Here is a 19,982-nt window from a genome sequence, read left to right as displayed (position 1 = left end):
GAGATATACCATGGTCTTGGATTGAAAGAATCAATATTTTCAAAATGACTATACTACCCAAGGAATCTACAGATTCAGTGCAATCCCATTAAATTACCAATGGCATTTTTCACAGAACTAGAAAAATATTTTTTAAACACAAAGGAGTGTAAATAGTCAAAGCAATTCTGAGAAAGAAAAATGGAGCTGGAGGAATCAGGCTCCCTGACTTCAGACTATACTACAAAGCTACATTAGTCAAAACAGTATGGTACTGAGAGAAATGTAGATCAATGGAACAGGATAGAAAACCCAGAAATAAGCCCATACACCTATGGTCAATTAATCTACAACAAAGGAGGCAAGAATATATAATGGAGAAAAGATAGTCTCTTCAGTAAGTGGTGCTGGGAAAACTGGAAGCTACATGTAAAAGAATGAAACTAGAATATTCTCTAATACCATGCACAAAAATAAACTCAAAACAGATTAGAGACTAAATGGAAGACCAGATACTATAAAACTCTTAGATGAAAACATAGACAAACACTCTTTGACATAAATCACAGCAATATCTTTTTGGATCCTCCCCCTAGCATAATGAAAATAAAACAAAAATAAACAAATGGGACCTAATTAAACTTAAAAGCTTCTGCACAGCAAAGGAAACCATAAACAAAATAAAAAGACAATCCACAAAAAGGAAGAAAATATTTGCAAATGAAGCGACTTGACAAGGGATTAATCTCGAAAATATACAAACAGCTCATGCAGCTCAATATATAAAAAAAAAAGAGTAACCCAATCAAAAAATAGGCAGGAGATCTAAATAGACATTTCTCTAAAGAAGACATACAGATGGGCAAGAGGCACATGAAAAGATGCTCAACGTTGCTAATTATTAGAGAAATGAGAATCAAAACTACAACGAGGTATCACCTCACACCAGCCAGAATAGGCATCATCAAAAAGTCTACAAACAATAAATGCTGGAGAGGGTGTGGAGAAAAGGGAACCCTCCTACACCATTGGTGGGAATGTAAATTGGTACAGCCGCTATGGAGAATAGTATGGAGGGTCCTTAAAAAAATAAAAAATAGAACTGCATTATGATCCAACAATCCCACTCCTGGGCATATATCTCGTAAAAACCATAATTTGAAAAGATACATGCACCACAATGTTCATTGCAGCACTAATTATAATAACCAAGACATGGAAGCAACCTAAATGTACATCAACAGAGGAATGGATAAAGAAGATGTGGTACCATATATATGATGGAATATTACTCAGCCATAAAAAGGAATGAAATTATGTTCTTTGCAAAAACATGGATGGACCTAGAGATTACCATACGAGTGAAGTAAGTCAGACGGAGACAGACAAATAACATATGGTATCACTTATATGTAGAATCTAAAACATGATACAAATGAACTTATTTACAGAACAGAAACAGACTCATATACTTCAAAAACAAACTAATAGATACCAAAGAGGAAATATGGGGAGAGGGATAAATTAAGAGTTTGGGATTAACATATATACACTACTATATATAAAACAGATAATCAACAAGGAACAACTCTATAGTACAGGAAACTCTACTGAATATTCTGGAATAACCTATATGGGAAAAGAATCTGAAAAAGAATATATATATGTAAATGTATAACTTAATCACATTGTTGTACACCCGAAACTAACACAACATTGTAAATCAACTATAATATAAAATTAAATTAAAAAAATATGTACACACAAAAATTGGTGCATGAATACTAATAGCAGTGTTATTCATAATATCCTAAAAGTGGAAATTCCAAAATGCCCATCAACTGATGAATGGATAAATAAAATGTGGTATGTCCAACAATGGAGTATCAATTCAGCCATAAATAGGAATGAAGTATTGATACATTCTAAAATATGGAAGATGCTGGAACCATTATTTTAAATGAAAGAAGTGAGTCAATAAATGTCACATATTGTATGATTTGATTTTTTTATATATAAAATGACCAGAATATACAAATTTAGAGAGACAGAAAATAAATTAATGATTGCTAGGGGCTGAGAGTTGAGGGGATGGGAAGTGACTAGAAATTGGTATGGGATTTCTTTTGAAGGTGATGAAAATTACTTAAAATTGATTGTGGAGATAGCTGTACAACTTTGTGACTATATCAAAAATTGTGTTGTATACTCTTAAAGGGAAGGATTATAATATATGTGAATTATATCTCAATAAAGCTCTAAATAAATAAGTAAAGTTCATTTTGATAGTTTTTAAAGGGGTTAAATCTGCCATAGGTGAGTAACACATTGATTATGGATATTAAAAAATAAAGGTATCTGAGATGATTTCCAGCTTCCTGGTAAGCAGGTAAATGAAGGTACAACTGTAAAACGGAATATAGGGGAGGCATATGAAAGAGTTAGGCATAATTTTTTAAGTTCCTTAGTAATCCCTAAATTCCTTTAACAAAAATGTCTTTGCATAGTCTTCTGAATATTTACTTATAGCAGTTGTTTTGCTTTGATTTCAAATTTATAGCCCCTGGCAACCATTATCAAAACATAGCTATTTAATACAATATTTTTATTATTAGAGTTAGTCACAAGATGTGCCACTGTCATTTAAAATGTGTGAGATAAATAGAATTTTGGAAATATTTCTAAAAATTTGACTATAGCAAATTTTTCAGTAAGTTAATTCATGATTTCTGAATATTTACAGCAGTAAAATATTTCACTCAACCTTTAAAATGCTTAAGCTGAAAGTTTAATGAAAACATTGTTAGACTCGTATTCTTCACAAGTGCCCTGACATTATAGCCCTTCTGTTTTCAACATTTAATTCCAGTGCTACTGCTTGAAATCTTGCTAAAATCACCTTCAATTGTTTGTCCTCTTCCTCCCCTTCAAACGAATATAGAAACAGCAGTTATGAGCTTTCTCTTGAGATTTCTCATGAAAAGGATCGAGAGATGAAAAAGACTCGTTGTCCCATAATTCTTCTTTTAGCAAAGTTTTATAATTGTTAAAGTAAAACTTTCAATGTATTTCTGTGATAAGACAGTGAAATTTATCATTTTTTCCCTTCCCCTTGGTGATTATATGTTTTACAATGACATATAGAAAGTGATTTAAATTGTCTTTAAAGACATTTAACTTTAATACATCAGGCTTTACTTTAATGAAAATGTATCATACTAGTTGAAAGAAAATTCTGGGGAGAAGAAAAATATTATAGGCACTAGATAATTTTTAAATATAATTTCAGAAATGAAGAAGGTTATTCAGACATTAGTGGATAATTAACTTAGAATGTACCACCTAAATGGAATAATTTCCTTCCCCAAAACCACCTAAGTGTTATTCAGAGGATGTGCAGTTAGAAGAACAGGTAGCAGAAAGAAAATGAAGACAAATCAGAAAAGAAGATATTTTTCTTAAATAAATGAGCTTGCTCCTTGACTTATGTTAATAGACCTATGTTTATTGCCATTATTTCCTAATGTAAATAAACTCTGCATTTTCCACATTAGTTTTTCTTCAGGTCAAGTGATATATAGAATGAAAATATTGGTAAGGCATATTTCACGTGTACTTAAAGAAAATAATCCAGAAATTTATGGATGGTCTTCCTTGGTATAGCAAACCTTATTTGCAATCTACTATGTGGTCCAGCACAACTTCTTATGTGTATATTTGAGGCTGCAGTACAATAGTCAGTGTAGTCTATAAGTGGTCTGGCTACAGTAAGTGGCACAAGCATGGTTGTTAAACCCATATGTGTTGAAGTCAAATAACCCTTGTCTAAATATGATAGTTGTATGATCTGGGGCAAGTTTTTTTGTTTGTTTGTCTGTTTTGTTTTGTTGGGTTTTTTTTTGCGGTACGTGGTCCCCTCACCACTGTCGCCCCTCCCATTGTGGAGCACAGGCTCCGGACGCACAGGCTCAGCAGCCATGGCCCACGGACCCAGCCGCTCTGCAGCATGTGGGATCCTCCCGTACCAGGGTACAAACCTGTACCCCCTGCATCGGCAGGCGGACTCTCAACCACTGCACCACCAGGGAAGCCCTGGGGCAAGTTTTTGATCTCTCTTCTCCATATCCTATTGGTAATAATTTTATTTCTTCTTTAGATCTTGTGGCATTGAATGAGATAGCACAATGCTTACAAAATAATGTTTATTTATTAGTAGTGGTTATTTTAGTTAGTTTTAATATAAGTATCATGTATGATAATGTTTGATCATGTTTGATAATAGTGATGAAATAGTGATGAAAAATATTAAGCACATCAGTTTTAATTGATATAAAAGAAACGTGTTAAATCAGTGATTTCACCTTAACTAGCAGAGATTGGAAGACTTTAGGGAAAAATTCGTAAGATAATGAAGAGATAAGACAAAACATTTATAATATTAAATCCATAATAAGTGTGATCTGCTAAATGTTACAAACACTTTTATAGACAATGTGATACACCAACAAAACTGAATTTATGTTCTATGTGCATTGGAAAAACATCTTGAGATAGCTATGTACTTCTTGGCCAGGTAATTCAAAGACTGGACTATGGAAGAACCAATCCTGATTTTCTGGGTGATTGAATACCATCATCATGTTCTTGATACTACAATAAGTTTTTCATGTAAATAAAACAATGAGTTTTGAGAGTTGGATCAACTTTTGGTTTAGCTAGCATTATTTTTGCAAAAGAATGGAGAATTTGGAGTTTTTGACAAGTAGACAATAGCTAGACTAATAAGGGGGTGAGTTTGTGTGCAAACTAAAGAAAGTGTACTGAGACCCATTTCAGGGATTTTGCATACATGATGCATCTGTGCTTATTACAGTGTTAATAGTACAAATAACTAGATAGATGTAAGAGTTAATGCTACTTACCACCAATTACTTCTTTTTCCTGAAATATTATCCTATATAATCCTAGTTTCTTGTTCAATTAAATGTGGCCATGTGACTGATTTCTAATAAATATAATGTGAGCAAAAATATGTGTAACGCTACCAATACTAGCTCTGCCCAGAATAAACAAACACAAAAATGAAAATATTTCCATATGCTATTTTTGTACTCTTTCACTTTCTCTTTGTTAATGTGAATGCCAACACTGAATTTGAAAGTCTATCTCCCTAAATGACTTTGTAGATCAGTTGTCCATCTCCCTGGAAACATCTTGGAATGTATATGTGAAAGACACATAATATTCTATTTTAATTGAACTGTAGTACATGTATAGGTCAACTTGTTGGACAGCAAGCATTACTCTAGTAATGCAATGGTCTTGCCACAGCATAACCTCACTTCTTCCATCGGATGGTCATTACTATGGGAAAGCAATCCTAAGACTCAGTAGCTTTGGACCTTATTATTCAATAATATTATCCTCATGAATGGTCCAGGATTATAGTATTTTTGTAGCTGTCTTCCTTGATATTATTCCTGTATTTTACTGTCAGCAAGCAGGGTACAATCCATCTGACGAGTTTAGCCAGGAGAGAAATATTTTGCAGTAACACTTGACACTGACTTGCTGGCTGAATAATAGCCACACAGCCATGTTGAAATTATGTGAATGACCTTTGACATTTATTGTATGTATAGCAAAGTACTTTTGTATATAAACTAGAGTCATTTATTAGTTCTAAAATGTTTGATTTATTAACCCAATGGGTTTTTATGAGCAACTTCTTCTTATGGAATATGATTTTGCTTATCTAACTCCTATTCTGAAAGAAGTGATCAATTAGAACAGTACAAACAATGCCTATATGACAACAAGTGTCACCTACTGCCTAGGTCCCCCATTCCACACTATCCATTATACTGAATCTTTTTTGAAGTCTACATTTGGAAATAAATGATCAGAACAAGCTTGTCGTGACTAATTTGGAAAGTATGCTTTAACCTGTTGGGTAGCCTGTTGGAGTCAGCTAATGGAGAGTACCATCAGCATCAATGTGATATGAATCATTCCTTTGTCTCTTCCCTTTAATTTATAACCAGTAGGACATCCATAACCCAACAAAGTTTCCTCTGTGCAGCACACCAGAATGCTGGAAAGATCCATACATCTGTACATCTGAAGGTGAAGGGATTGGACCTCATGGAGGCAGCTGACTTAGTGGAGCAGTGATGGAATTGCGGGAGCAATGGCAGTGGTGTCCACAACCTCAATATCCCCAACAGCAGCAGCAGTGCCTGTGACCCCAGGCCCCTGCAGCAGCATCATTGCCCATGACACCAGTAATCTCAGCAGCAGTGGCAGCACCTGCAACCCTGGCAATGGCTGCAACAACCACAAACTTGGTGACCCCAGCAACCCCAACAAACAACAAAGACAGCATTGGCAACCCTTCTGGCAGAGGGGGTGGGGGTGAAATGTGTACATTCCTTAGTGCAGTCATGGGGCAGCTCAGGTAAGAAAAACCAGAAATTTGTCCTATATGGCCATCTGTTAGAAAATAAAAGGAAGGCCTCTAATCCCTAACCTGTCTTTGGTTGGTGTTGTTATACAATTTTTAAAATTTAATTTTCTTTATTTATTATTTATACAGCAGGTTCTTATTAGTTATCTATTTTATATATATATATATTAATGTTTATATGTCAACCTCAATCCTCCAATTCATCCCACAACCCCCCGCCCCCCACTTTTCCACCTTGGTGTCCATGGGTTTGTTCTCTACATCTGTCTCTATTTCTGCCTTGCAAACCAATTCATCTGTATCATTTTTCTAGATTCCACATATATGAGTTAATATACAATATTTGTTTTTCTCTTTCTGATTTACTTCACTCTATATGACAGTCTCTAGGTCCATCCACGTTTCTACAAATGACCCAATTTCTTTCCCTATTATGGCTAATATTCCATTGTATATATGTACCACATCTTCATACCACATCTTTATCCATTTGTCTATCGATGGGCATTAAGGTTGCTTCCATGACCTGGCTATTGTAAATAGTGCTGCAATGAACATTGGGATGCATATGCCTTTTTGAATTACGGTTTTCTCTGGGTATATGCCCAGTAGTGGGATTGCTGGGTCATATGGTTATTCTATTTTTAGTTTTTAAGGAAAATCCATCCCGTTCTCCATAGTGGCTGTATCAATTTATATTATCACCAACAGTACAAGAGGGTTCCCTTTTCTCCACACCCTCTCCATCATCTGTTGTTTGTAGATTTTCTGATGATGTCCATTCTAACCGGTGTGAGGTGACACCTCATTGTAGTTTTGATTCTCATTTCTCTAATAATTAGTGATGTTGAGCATCTTTTCATGTGCCTCTTGGCCAACTGTAAGTCTTCTTTGGAGAGATGTTACTTAGGTCTTCTGTCAATTTTTGATTGAGTTGTTTGTTTTTTTAAATATTGAGCTGCATGAGCTGTTTATATATTTTGGAGAATAATCCTTTGTCTGTTGATTATTTTCCAAATATTTTCTCCCACTCTGAGGGGTGTCTTTTCATCTTGTTTATAGTTTCCTTTGCTGTGCAAAAGCTTTTAAGTTTCATTAGGTCCCATTTGTTTATTTTTATTTTCATTACTGTAGGAGGTGGGTCAAAGAGATCTTGCTGTGATTTATATCAAAGAGTGTTCTTACTGTTTTCCTCTAAGAGTTTTAGAGTGTCCAGCCTTACATTTAGGTCTTTAATCCATTTTGAGTTTACTTTTTGTGTATGGTGTTTGGGAGTATTCTAATTTCATTCTTTTACATGTAGCTGTCCAGTTTTCTCAGCACCACTTATTGAAGAGACTGTCTTTTCTCCACTGTATCTCCTTGCCTCCTTTGTCATAGATTAGTTGACCATAGCTGCGTGTGGTAATCTCTGGGATTTCTATCCTGTTCCATCTATATTTCTGTTTTTGTGCCAGTACCATACTGTCTTGATGACTGTAGCTTTATAATATAGTCTGAAGCCAGGGAGTCTGATCCTCCAGCTCCGTTTTTTCTCTCAAGATTGCTTTGGCTATTCAGGGTCTTTTGTATCTCCATACAAATTTTAAGTTATTTTGTTCTACTTCTGTAAAAAAATCCATTGGTAATTTGATACAGATTGCATTGAATATGTAGACTGTTTTGGGTAGTATAGTCATTTTGACAATATTGATTCTTCCAATCCAGGAACATGCCATATCTCTCCCTCTTTTTGTGTCATCTTTGATTTCTTTCATCAGTGTCATAGTTTCCTGAGTACAGGTCCTTTATCTCCTTAGATAGGTTTATTCCTGGGTATTTTATTCTTTTTGTCACAGTGGTGAATGGGATTGTTTCCTTAATTTCCCTCTCTGATCTCTCATTGTTAGTGTAAAGGAATGCAAGAGATTTCTGTGCATTAATTTTGTATACTTCAACTTTACCAAATTCATTGATTAGCTCAAGTAGTTTTTTTGTGGCATCTTTAGGATTCTCTATGTATAGCATCATGTCATCAGCAAACGGTTACACTTTTACTTCTTCTTTTCCAATTTTTATACCTTTTATTTATTTTTCTTCTCTGATTGCCAGGGCTAGGACTTCCAAATCTATGTTGAATAATAGTGGTGAGAGTGCACATCCTTGTCTTATTACTGATCTTAGAGAAAATGGTTTCAGTTTTTCACCATTGAGAATGATGTTTGCTGTGGGTTTGTCATATATGGCCTTGATTACGTGGAGGTATGTTCTCTCTGTGTCCACTTTCTGGAGAGTTTTTATCATAAATTGGTGTTGAATTTTGTCAAGGGCTTTTTTCTGCATCTATTGAGATGATCATATGGTTTTTATTCTTCAGTTTGTTAATATGGTGTATCACACTGACTGATTTGCATATATTGAAGAATCCTTGCATCCCTGGGATAAATCCCACTTTATCATGGTTTACAATCTTTTTAATGTGCTTTTGTATTCTGTTTACTAGTATTTTGTTGAGGATTTTTCATCTGTATTTATCAGTGATATTGGTCTATAATTTTCTTTTCTTTTCTTTTCTTTTTTTTTTTTTTGTAATATCTCTCTCTGGTTTAGGTATCAGGGTGATTGTGGCCTCATAGAATGAGTTTGGGAATGCTAGTTCCTCTGCAATTTTTTGGAAGAGTTTGAGAAGGATGAAGGTTAGCTCTTCCTTAATGTTTGATAGAATTCACCTGTGAAGTCATCTGGTCCTGGACTTCTGTTTTTTGGAAGATTTTTCATCACAGTGTCAATTTCATTACTTGTGATTGTGTGATTGGTCTGTTCATATTTTCCATTTCTTCCTGGTCCAGTCTTGAAAGGTTATACCTTTCTAAAATTTGTCCATTTCTTCCAGGTTGTCCATTTTATTGGCATAGAGTTGCTTGTAGTAGTCTCTATGATGCTTTGTATTTCTGTGGCATCCACTGTAACTTCTCCTTTTTCATTTCTAATTTTATTGATTTGTGTTGTCTCCCTCTTTTTCTTGATGAGTCTGGCTAAGGTTTATCATTTTTTTATCTCCTCAAAGAACCAGCTTTTGGTCTCACTGATCTTTGTTATTGTCTTCTTTGTTTCTATTTCATTTATTTCTGCTCTTATCTTTATGATTTCTTTCCTTCTACTAAATTTGGGTTTTGTTTGTTTTTCTTTCCCTAGGTGCTTTAGGTGTAACGTTAGATTGTTTATTTGAGATTTTTCTTGTTTGTTGAGGTGGATTTTATTCCTGTAAACTTCCCTCTTAGAACTGCTTTTGCTGCATCCCATAGGTTTTGGGTCATCGTGTTTTCATTGTCATATATCTCTAGGTATTTTTTGATTTCCTCTTTGATTTCTTCAGTGATCTCTTGGCTATTTAGTAATGTATTATTTGCCTCCATGTGTTTGTGATTTTTAGGGTTTTTTCCCTGGTAATTTATTTCTAATCTTATAGTGTTTTGATCAGAAAAGATGCTTGACATGATGTTAATTTTCTTAAATTTAACAAGGCTTGATTTGTGACTCAAGATGTGATCTATCCTGGAGAATGTTCTCTGTGCACTTGAGAAGAAAGTGTAATCTGCTGTTTTCATTTGGAATGTCTTATAAATATCAATTAAATCTATCTGGTCTATTGTATCATTTAAAGCTTTTGTTTCCTTATTAATTTTCTTTCTTGATGATCTGTCCATTTGTGTAAGTGAGGTGTTAATGTCTCTCACTATTGTGTTACTGATGATTTCCTCTTTTATAGATGTTAGCATTTGCCTTATGTATTGAGGTGCTCCTATGTTGGGTCCATATATATTTATAATTGTTACATCTTCTTCTTGGATTGAACCCTTGATCATTATGTCATGTCCTTCCTTGTCTCTTGTAACATTCTTTACTTTGAAGTCTATTTTATCTGAAATGAGTATTGCTACTCCAGATTTTTTTGATTTCCATTTGCATGGAATATCTTTTTCCATCCCTTAACTTTCAGTCTGTACATGTCCCTAGGTCTAAAGTGGGTCTCTGGTAGACAGCATATATATGGGTCTCGTTTTTTTATCCATTAAGCGAGCCTGTATCTCTTGGTTGGAGAATTTAATCCATTAACATTTAAGGTAATTATTAATATGTATGTTCCTTTTACCATTTTCATAATTGTTTTGGGTTTCCTTTTGTAGGTCCTTTTCTTCTCTTGTGTTTCCCCCTTAGAGAAGTTCCTTTAACATTTATTGTAGAGCTGGTTTTGTGGTGCTGAATTCTCTTAGCTTTTGCTTGTCTGTAAAGTTTTTGATTTCTCTGTTGAATCTGAATGAGATCCTTGCCAAGTAGAGTCATCTTGGTTGTTGGTTCTTCCTTTCATCACTTTAAATATATCATGCCGCTCCCTTCTGGCTTGCAGAATTTCTGCTGAGAAATCAACTGTTAACCTTATCGGAGTTCCCTTGTATGTTATTTGTGATTTTTCCCTTGTTGCTTTTAATATTCTTTCTTTGTCTTTAATTTCTGTCAGTTTGATTAGTATGTGTCTTGTTGTGTTTTTCTTGGCTTTATCCTGCCTGTGACTCTCTGCACTTCCTGGACTTGGGTGGTTATTTCCTTTCCAAATCAGGGAAGTTTTCAACTATAATCTGTTCAAATATTTTCTTGGGTCCTTTCTCTCTCTCTTCTCCTTCTGGGACCCCTGTAATGTGAATATTGGTGCATTTAGTGTTGTCCCAGAGGGAGGTCTCTTAGGCTGTCTTCATTTCTTTTTATTCTTTTTTCTTTAGTCTGTTCCGCAGCAGTGAATTCCATCATTCTGTCTTCCAGGTCACTTATAATGTTCTTCTGCCTCAGTTTTTCTGCTATTGTTTCCTTCTAGTGTATTTTTCATTTCAGTTATTGTATTGTTCATCTCTGTTTGTTTGTTCTTTAATTCTTTTAGGTCTTTGTTAAACATTTCTCACATCTTCTCCATCTTTGCCTCCATTCTTTTTCTGAGGTCCTGGATCCTCTTCACTATCATTATTCTGAATTCTTTTTTCTGGAAGGCTGCCTATCTCCACTTCATTTAATTGTTTTTCTGTGGTTTTATCTTGTTCCTTCATCTGGTACCTAGTCCTCTGCCTTTTCATTTTGTCTGTCTTTCTGTGAATGTGGTTTGTGTTCCACAGGCTCCAGAACTGTAGTTCTTCTTGCTTCTCTTATCTGCCCACTGGTGGATGAGGCTATCTAAGAGGCTTGTGCAAGCTTCCTGATGGGAGGGACTTCCTGATGTGTGGATAGAGCTGGGTGTTGCTCTGGAGGGCAAAACTCAGTTCAGTAAAACTTTAATCAGCTTGTCTGCTGATGGGTGGAGCTAGGTTCCTTCCCTGTTGATTGTTTGGCCTGAGGCAACCCAGAACTGGAGCCTACCCGGCTCTTTGGTGTGGCTAATGGCAGACTCTGAGATGGCTTACACCAAGGAGTACTTCCCAAAACTTCTGCTGTCAGTGTCCTTGTCCCCGTGGTAAGCCATAGCCACCCCCTGCCTCTGAAGGAGACCCTCCAACACTAGCAGGTAGGTCCTGTTCAGTTTCCTATGGGGTCACTGTTCATTCCCCTGGGTCCTGATGCACAAACTACTTTGTGTGTGCCCTCCAAGAGTGAAGTCTCTTTTTCCCCTAGTCCTGTTGATGTCCTGTAATCAAATCCTGCTAACCTTCAAAGTCTGATTCTCTAGGAATTCCTCCTCCCATTGCTGGACCCCCAGGTTAGGAAGCCTGACGTGGGGCTCAGAACCTTTACTCCAGTGGGTGGACTTCTGTGGTATAAGTGTTCTCCAGTTTGTGAGTCCCCCACCCAGCAGTTATGGGATTTGATTTTATTGTGATTGCACCCCTCCTACCATCTCATTGTTGCTTCTCCTTTTTCTTTGGATGTGGGGTACCTTTTTGGTCAGTTCCAGTCCCCAACCTGTTAATCTGTTGAAATCAAAGTAAACAAAGCTTTGCCTTAAATAAGAAAGGTTCTTCCTACCTCAAATGTGCTGGCAGAGACACATCTCACCAAACACTATGAAAAATCATGGTAATATGTACCACACAAAGAAAAGAAAGAAACAAAGAAAATAACAGTTTTCCAGCAACTAAACTCAAAATCACAGACTATTAGGTTCCAACTGATAGAAAATTCAAAATAGTTTTTGGGAAGAAACAAGATATTAGAAAACTCAGAAAAGCAGTTCAGTAAAATCATAAAAAAAATTAATGAAAAGAAGGAGTACTTTACCAAAGAAACTAAAATTCTAAAAGAACCAAACAAATTCTGGAGTTGAAGAGCTCAGTACATGACATGAAGAATGCATTAGAAAGCAGTGGAAATAGAGCAGATTGGACGGAAGAGAGAATAAGCGTTCTAAAAAATAGCAATATAGAAATGTTTCAGGTGGAAGAGGAGAGAGAATTAAGATTTAACATCGAAGAAACCCTCCAAGATCTATCACACTCCATTCGGAGAAACAGAAGAATAATGTGTATTCTGGGAGGAGATGAGAAGAAGGGTTCAGAAAGGTTATTTAAAGGAGTTTACCACCACCAGGCCTGCCTTACAGGCAATGTTGAAAAGAGCTCTTATACCTGAAATAAAAAGATAAAAGTATACAAAATTTTGAGTAGACAGAATCAGAAAATTGTAACTCTTCTTTAAAAGAGGGAGTTAAGCACATTTATAAAATAAAGGTTAAAGGAAAAAAGTAAAAATAACTATAGTTACTACAACTTGGTAACAAACTGACAGCATAAAAAGGGATATTTGTGACCATAAAAATATAAAATGGAGGAGGAAAATGACAGAACCTGTAGAGACAAGTGAAGATAAGTTGCTACCAGCAGTTTTTTCTGTGAGATGTTTCATACAAACCTTATGGTAATCATGAAACAAAAATCTAGAGCAAACACAGAATATAAAAAAAAGGAAACTGAACAAAGCATTACAGAAAACCACTAACTGAAAATGGTAAATAGAAATACAAAGAAAAAGAAATAGAAATACAACCAGAAAACCAAAGATAAAATGGTAATGGTAAGTTCTCATATATTAATAATCACCCTAAATGTAAGTAGTTGAACTCACCAATTGAAAGGCACAGAGTGGCTGGATGAATTAAAAAAACAAGATCTAAATATGTGCTGCCTTTAAGAGACTTAGCTCCAAAGATAAATATAGACTCAAAGTAAAGGGGTGAAATATGATACTTCAAGCAAATGGTAACAAAAAAAGCAGGTTTAGCCATATTTATATCAGAGAAAATAGATTTTAAGCCAAAGATGTTAACAAGAGACAAATAAGGTCATTATATAATGATAAAGGTGTCCATACATGAAGAAGATATGCCAATCATAAATATATATACTCCCCACATATGAATATCCAAATATATTAAGCAAATACTATCAGATTTTAAGGGAGAAACAGACAATACAATAATAGTAAGGGCTTTAATACACCACAAAGGGGAAATCATCCAGACAGAAAAATCAGCAAGGAAATATTAGAATTGAGCCACACTTTAAGACAAATAGACTTAACAGACATATATAGAACATTCTGTCCAACAGCAGAAGGATACACATTCTTCTCAAATTCACATGGAACTTTCTCCAGGATAGATCATATGGCAGGCCACAAAGCTAACCTTAGCAAAATTGAGAAGACTGAAATCATACCAACTGTCTTCTCTGACCATAGGAACATAAAATTGTAAATCAATAACAGGAGGAAGTTAATGGATCTTCAAATATGTGAAAGCTAAACAACATACTCCTAAACAACCAATGTGTCAAAAAAATTAAAAACAAATCAAAAATTATCTCAAAACAAATGAAAATAGAAATACAACATATCAAAATTTGAGGGATGCAGCAAAAGCAGTTCTGATAGGAATGTTTACAGCAATAAACACATACATTAAGAAATTAGAATGACCTCAAATAAATAACCTAAGTGTACACCACAAGGAACAAGAAACAGAAGAACAAATTAATTCTAAAGCTAGCAGAAGGAAGGAAATAATAAAAATCAGAGTGGAAATAAATGAAATAGAGACCAGAAAAAAAAATAGATAATATCAACGAAACTAAAAGCTGGTTCTTCAAAAAGATAAACATAAGCAAACTTGACAAACCTTTAGCTAGACTAAGAGAAAAAAGAGAGAAGACTCAAATAAATAAAATTAGAAATTAAAGAGGAGATATTACAACTACTACAGAAATACAGAGAATAATGAGACTACTATGAACAATTATATTATATGCCAACAAACTACATAACCTATAATTAATGGATACATTTCTAGAAACACATAACCTACAAAGACTCAGTCAGTAAGAAACAGAAAATTAGAACAGACCAATAATAAGTCAAGAGATTAAGACAGTAAGAAAAAACTCTCAACACAGAAAACTCCAGGGCCAGATGGCTTCACTGGTAAATTCTATCAAACATTTAAAGAATTAACACAAATCCTCCTAAACTCTTTCAAAAGAGGAAGAGGGAATACCTCCAGGTACTGTGGTCTAGCCAAATTCACACATTAAATTAATCATTTTAGTCATTATGTACCATATAAGGAAAAAATATAAGGAAAAATTATTTCACTTACCTTCAGCTTCATTTCCTGTATAATGGACTTGATATAAGTTGCTTGCAGGACTATTAGAAAAATTAAATAGAGCTATAAGTCCCATTAGCACAGTGCCTGACACATAGTAACTATTCAATAATTGTTTACTATTGTTACATTTGAATTGAATTAGCATACTTTTTACTAGCTAATCTAACCCCATAAATTTTTATATGCAGTAGGTAAATTTATATTTCTATGGTCTTTACTCCAAGACAGAGGTCAAAAAAAAAAAAAGCTATTGGTGACAAAGGCACAAAGTGATAGTATGTGTTGACCAACTCAAACTGCCATTAATTGTGAGAAGACCATTTAAAGTACATTCCCAATTGTTATCTGTGGTGATATACTATGAACTGACAGCAGCACAATTTACTACCTTTAGCAATCATGACTGTCATAATCTAATAAAAATCAGTAAAGAAGAAAGGAAAAAAAGACCTAATTAAATAACAACTATGAAATGTATTGATTATAATGACAAATGTTAGAAATTATTCCAAGGAGATAATTTTCAAATGTAAGTAAAATTGCATAATAATAATTTCATGGTTTACTTAACTGACACATTTCCTAGCACTCTAACACAGTAGTGTATTGGCCATTATAGCACATATATTCAGCTGGCAGATATTTATTGAGTAGTTACTTAACATTAGACATATAAGTTTCCCAAATGCAAAGATTAAGCCTTTAATATTCACATAACTTTATGATATATGCATGGTGATTTATCAAACTTATTTTTTCAAGGGTAATAAGTTAAAACTTGTGAAGCAACACATAAACAAATCCCCAATGCTTTTCTTTGCATGACAAGACAGGCAAACTTTCTAAAGCTATAGCAAACTGAGAGGCTCTCTTTTCCTTTTAACACAACCTAGAGGCAGGATAATGAAAGGAGAGAACACTAAAAGCATTTCTGTCCTGAGTCAGTTTTTAGGCTTTGGGGGTTAAAGACCAAACTTTTTGGAAGCCCCAAGGAAAGGATGCTTGCACAACAGCCCTTCAGAAATAATTCAGTACTTATTTTGACACTCTAAATGTTACAAAACATCTTCTCCTTCATGGAATAGAGATTTACTGGTTTTGTGAAGTTTGGTTATTTAATTTTCAGTATTTGGAAGCATCTAAATTCTTTGCAAACAAGTAGCAAATGGCCACAAATGAAATTTTGTGTATTAACTCTTATACTTGTCCTTAATCACAAATAATTCAACAAAGTTTTTGAACATTTATTCTGCGTGAGGCCACTACCTCTGCTTTAATGATTCCTCTTCACCCCATTTATGAGGGAGGGATCCTCCCTCCCCCCAGGGCTATGGGGATGGCTGAATGCAGGACTCATGACACTGGACAGATGAGATAGACAACAGTTTGTTTGCCACATCTAATCACAGCACAGGGAAGGAGGACAGTGCATGCCACAAAGGGTTCCATGAGAGTTGCACCCAGAAACAGAGAACAACCAGGGCTGTGGGAGGCACACTTTATAGTATCAAGAGGATGCTGTGACCTCTTGTTCCTAGGCAGGATGTGATTAGCTTTTTGGAACAATTCCACAGCCTAGCTAGGAACTGAAACCTGGTCCTCAGGGATATACCAGAACTCTACCTGGTCTCCTTGGTAAGGAGAGTTGTTTGGCTAGGGACCTTATCCTTGGGAACAGAGTCAGAAGGGGAACTTGTGGTTAAGCCATTCAAGGCCCTCCTGGTTTCACCATATGCCAAAGTAGTGCATAATATTAGGCTTTAACTTTAGGCCTTAACCCACAGCTTCAAATCCCAACTCTTTCATTTTTTCATTAATTTGATCCCACGGCAAGTGTGATCAAGAGTTGTTTAAGTCATTTGTGTAATGTCTAAGTTTTACACTGCTAGCTTCAATTTAATTGAGGCTGCAATGGCTGTTGTTGAGGCTGCAGTTGTGTTTGTCCAAACTGTTAAGAAAATGTTTGAATTTGAATAGTTTTAATTGGAATGTGTCCTTTCCAGTTTGCCACACTTCTCATGTTTCTCTTAAGGGAAACACTGTCTGTTTTCCTTATGTGTTGCTCTCTGGATACATTTGCATTTGGGACTCTTGGTACCACTAATAAACTTGTAACCTACGTGGCCAATTTCTCATTATGGTGTATTCACCAAAACAACATTAAAAATAACGAAAATTACTTCCATAATGGCTCAAATTCCTTACAGATATTTCCTAAATAACTAGAGTGGAAATACACAGAGCACAGTGGTACTTCTACATAACATGTGATGTCATGTCATGTGGCATAAATTTTTCAAGCCTCCTGTCTTTCTAAAGTCTGCCTATTTCATGTGCCTATTATTCTTATGTGTCCTTTCCCAAACAACTGAGCACTGACCACCAAAGAATTCAGAATTCTTTAGCCCAAAGAAATTAACAAGCAAGGTTTAACTTCCTAAGAGATTGGCAGCGGAGCAGCAGAACAAAGAAACTTTGAATGCTTTTTAGAAGCTGAGGAAGAAAAAAACTGGGTTAAGTCAAGAGTTAATGGTGAGGGTGGCTTTTCATGTTTAATAATTACTTTAATTAGTTTGTATTAGGAACTATTTTTTATGTTCTCAGAGTTAAATGAGGGTCTTAAAGGCTCTCAGATTCTTGGGATAGTCAAAGGTAAAAAAAAAGAATAGAGGAAACAAAACAAAGCAAAGACAAAGAAAAAAAAGAAGAATGTAAAAAATAGAGAACCACAGTGTAAGAAAGCACAGAATGAATAGGTTTCAATACCTTTTCCTTGCTTTACAACTGAGGAATTAAATGAAAATCTTTCAAATGCAAATGTTACTTTGTTCCCATCATTTTACATCCTAAATCAAGTATCGAGGAAATGTAAGGTATTCCTTTTTTCTAAGAGTACATTTGAAAGACACTATTAAGCTTTCCTACAATATTTTGTGAATTCCAAGGTGCACATTCTTCATGTTAAACATTATGAAATACAAGACCTTTTACAATCACAACAATCCAGGCATCAGTTGTTGATGCCACTGTTATTGACAAAGCAGGTGCCTGCAAATTGAAACTTGCAGTATGGGTTTTATCAGTTTGGAAGAACATCCTGAAGAAAATGGTGGAAGACTTATTTAAGAAATGCTACTGTGTAGTTGCTTTGATGGCACAGAGAATGATGCTACATGGAAAAACTGACATTGACCACCCTGAGACAATGTGATTTGGTAATACCAAACTCTGTATAAGAAGATATTTTTGGAATGCTTTAACCATTTTATTTCACTTATAGTTTCATTTCACATGTGCTCAAGTTTGATATATGATAAAAACATATATCAAAATGAGTCTAAAAAAACAGAAAATAAAAATTCTAAATGATAAGAAAACATTGGGTTCTGTTTTGTCAGTATTTTAACAATGTGTTCTGTTTTAATTGTCAGTATTTTTTCTTTTCTTAACATTACCTAAAATAATAGTGGATCACAAAATCAATATTTTCTTATATTTGATGAGAGCTGGTTCTTTGAGCCTTCACCTTGTAACTACCATCTTTTTTTCAGATCAAGTGTAAGATATTGTCAGAAGATGTGTACGACTAGGGAACAATAAAATATCTAACAAGTTTTTGAAAAATACTATTTTATATGAAGCATAAAAATAGATAAAATATTTTCATAATACTTGTCCTTACTATGTATATAAAATTATTCTATCTGTAAATAGCTAGAAAGCTCCCAATTTGTTTTTAATCTATATTTTAGAGGAAATTCATATTTTAAATGTTTGCAAATAGATAGGAGAGTCTTGCATACTTGTTCCTTTTTTTTTTTTTTTCTTGTATTTGGTTAAATGGACAAGGCCAATTTGGTTATGGCCAGTTTTTAAAAATTGCCCTCAAAATATGCTTTTTTTTTTTTTTTTTTTTTAAAGATGGCTTAAGGAATGTGGTTGGAAAATTAGAGATCATAATGACAAGTGTTGGGGAGGAAAGAAATTTTCTCTATGCTTCTAGGTTCTTTGGCTGATCTAATAAATAAATTGATATAATACAGATAAACAGGAGAAAAAGTTTAATTTCATACAAACAGGATACCTAAAGATATAAGACCCAAAGTAAGTTGGGCAGTTGAGGTTTATATGCTATTCTGAGCTAAGGATTGGAATAGGGCCTGGGGCTTCAAAGGGAAGCAGGGTAATTCACAGGATGATAGGAAGAGCCCATGCTTGGTAATTAGATGTTTGCCCTGCCATACAGATGGGTCATTCAGAAAAAAAGTTATCTCTGGTAATAGCTTTCTCTCTCTGAGTCAGGTCCCCTATCTAAATTATTTTAGGTAGTTGAGCCTTTTCACAATGAAAAGGCTCAGAGATAAAAAAGTTATCTCTGGTAATAGCTTTCTCTCTCTGAGTCAGGTCCCCTATCTAAATTATTTTAGGTAGTTGAGGGGGAGGTAAAAAGGTCTTCCTAAGTCTTTTGGTCCTTGATCATTTTCAGCCCAAATAATCCACATACAAAAGTGACCTATTTGGGGATAGCTTGTTCTGAACCTCTTCACAGGATATGTTTTTAACACTTCTAACATATTCTCCAAATCATAACTCATATGTAAGAGAATTTCTTAGCTTGATTTTGGGGTAAACAATGCAAAATCAGCACACTCAACCTTTCAGAACTTATTTTCCCAAGAATTTTTTGAATCTTTGGAGTCTTAGTTTTCCAAATAAAACTAACCTGGCTTGAAAAATATACCAAGAAAGAATATATTTGTCCTTTAAAAAAATTCTCTCTCTACTGCCCATATATCTAAAAGTTAAAATCAGTTGCCCAAAGAATTTTTTTTTTCCATGATGGGGCTATAAATGCTAAAGTTTTGCTGATGTGAAAGCCGTGTGAGAGACACTGAAAGGCTTGAGATTTTCCTCTGA

The sequence above is a fragment of the Stenella coeruleoalba genome, assembly GCF_951394435.1.
Source record: "Stenella coeruleoalba genome assembly, chromosome: 4".
In the NCBI taxonomy this organism is placed as follows: Eukaryota; Metazoa; Chordata; class Mammalia; order Artiodactyla; family Delphinidae; genus Stenella; species Stenella coeruleoalba.
This window is presented reverse-complemented; position numbering follows the sequence as displayed.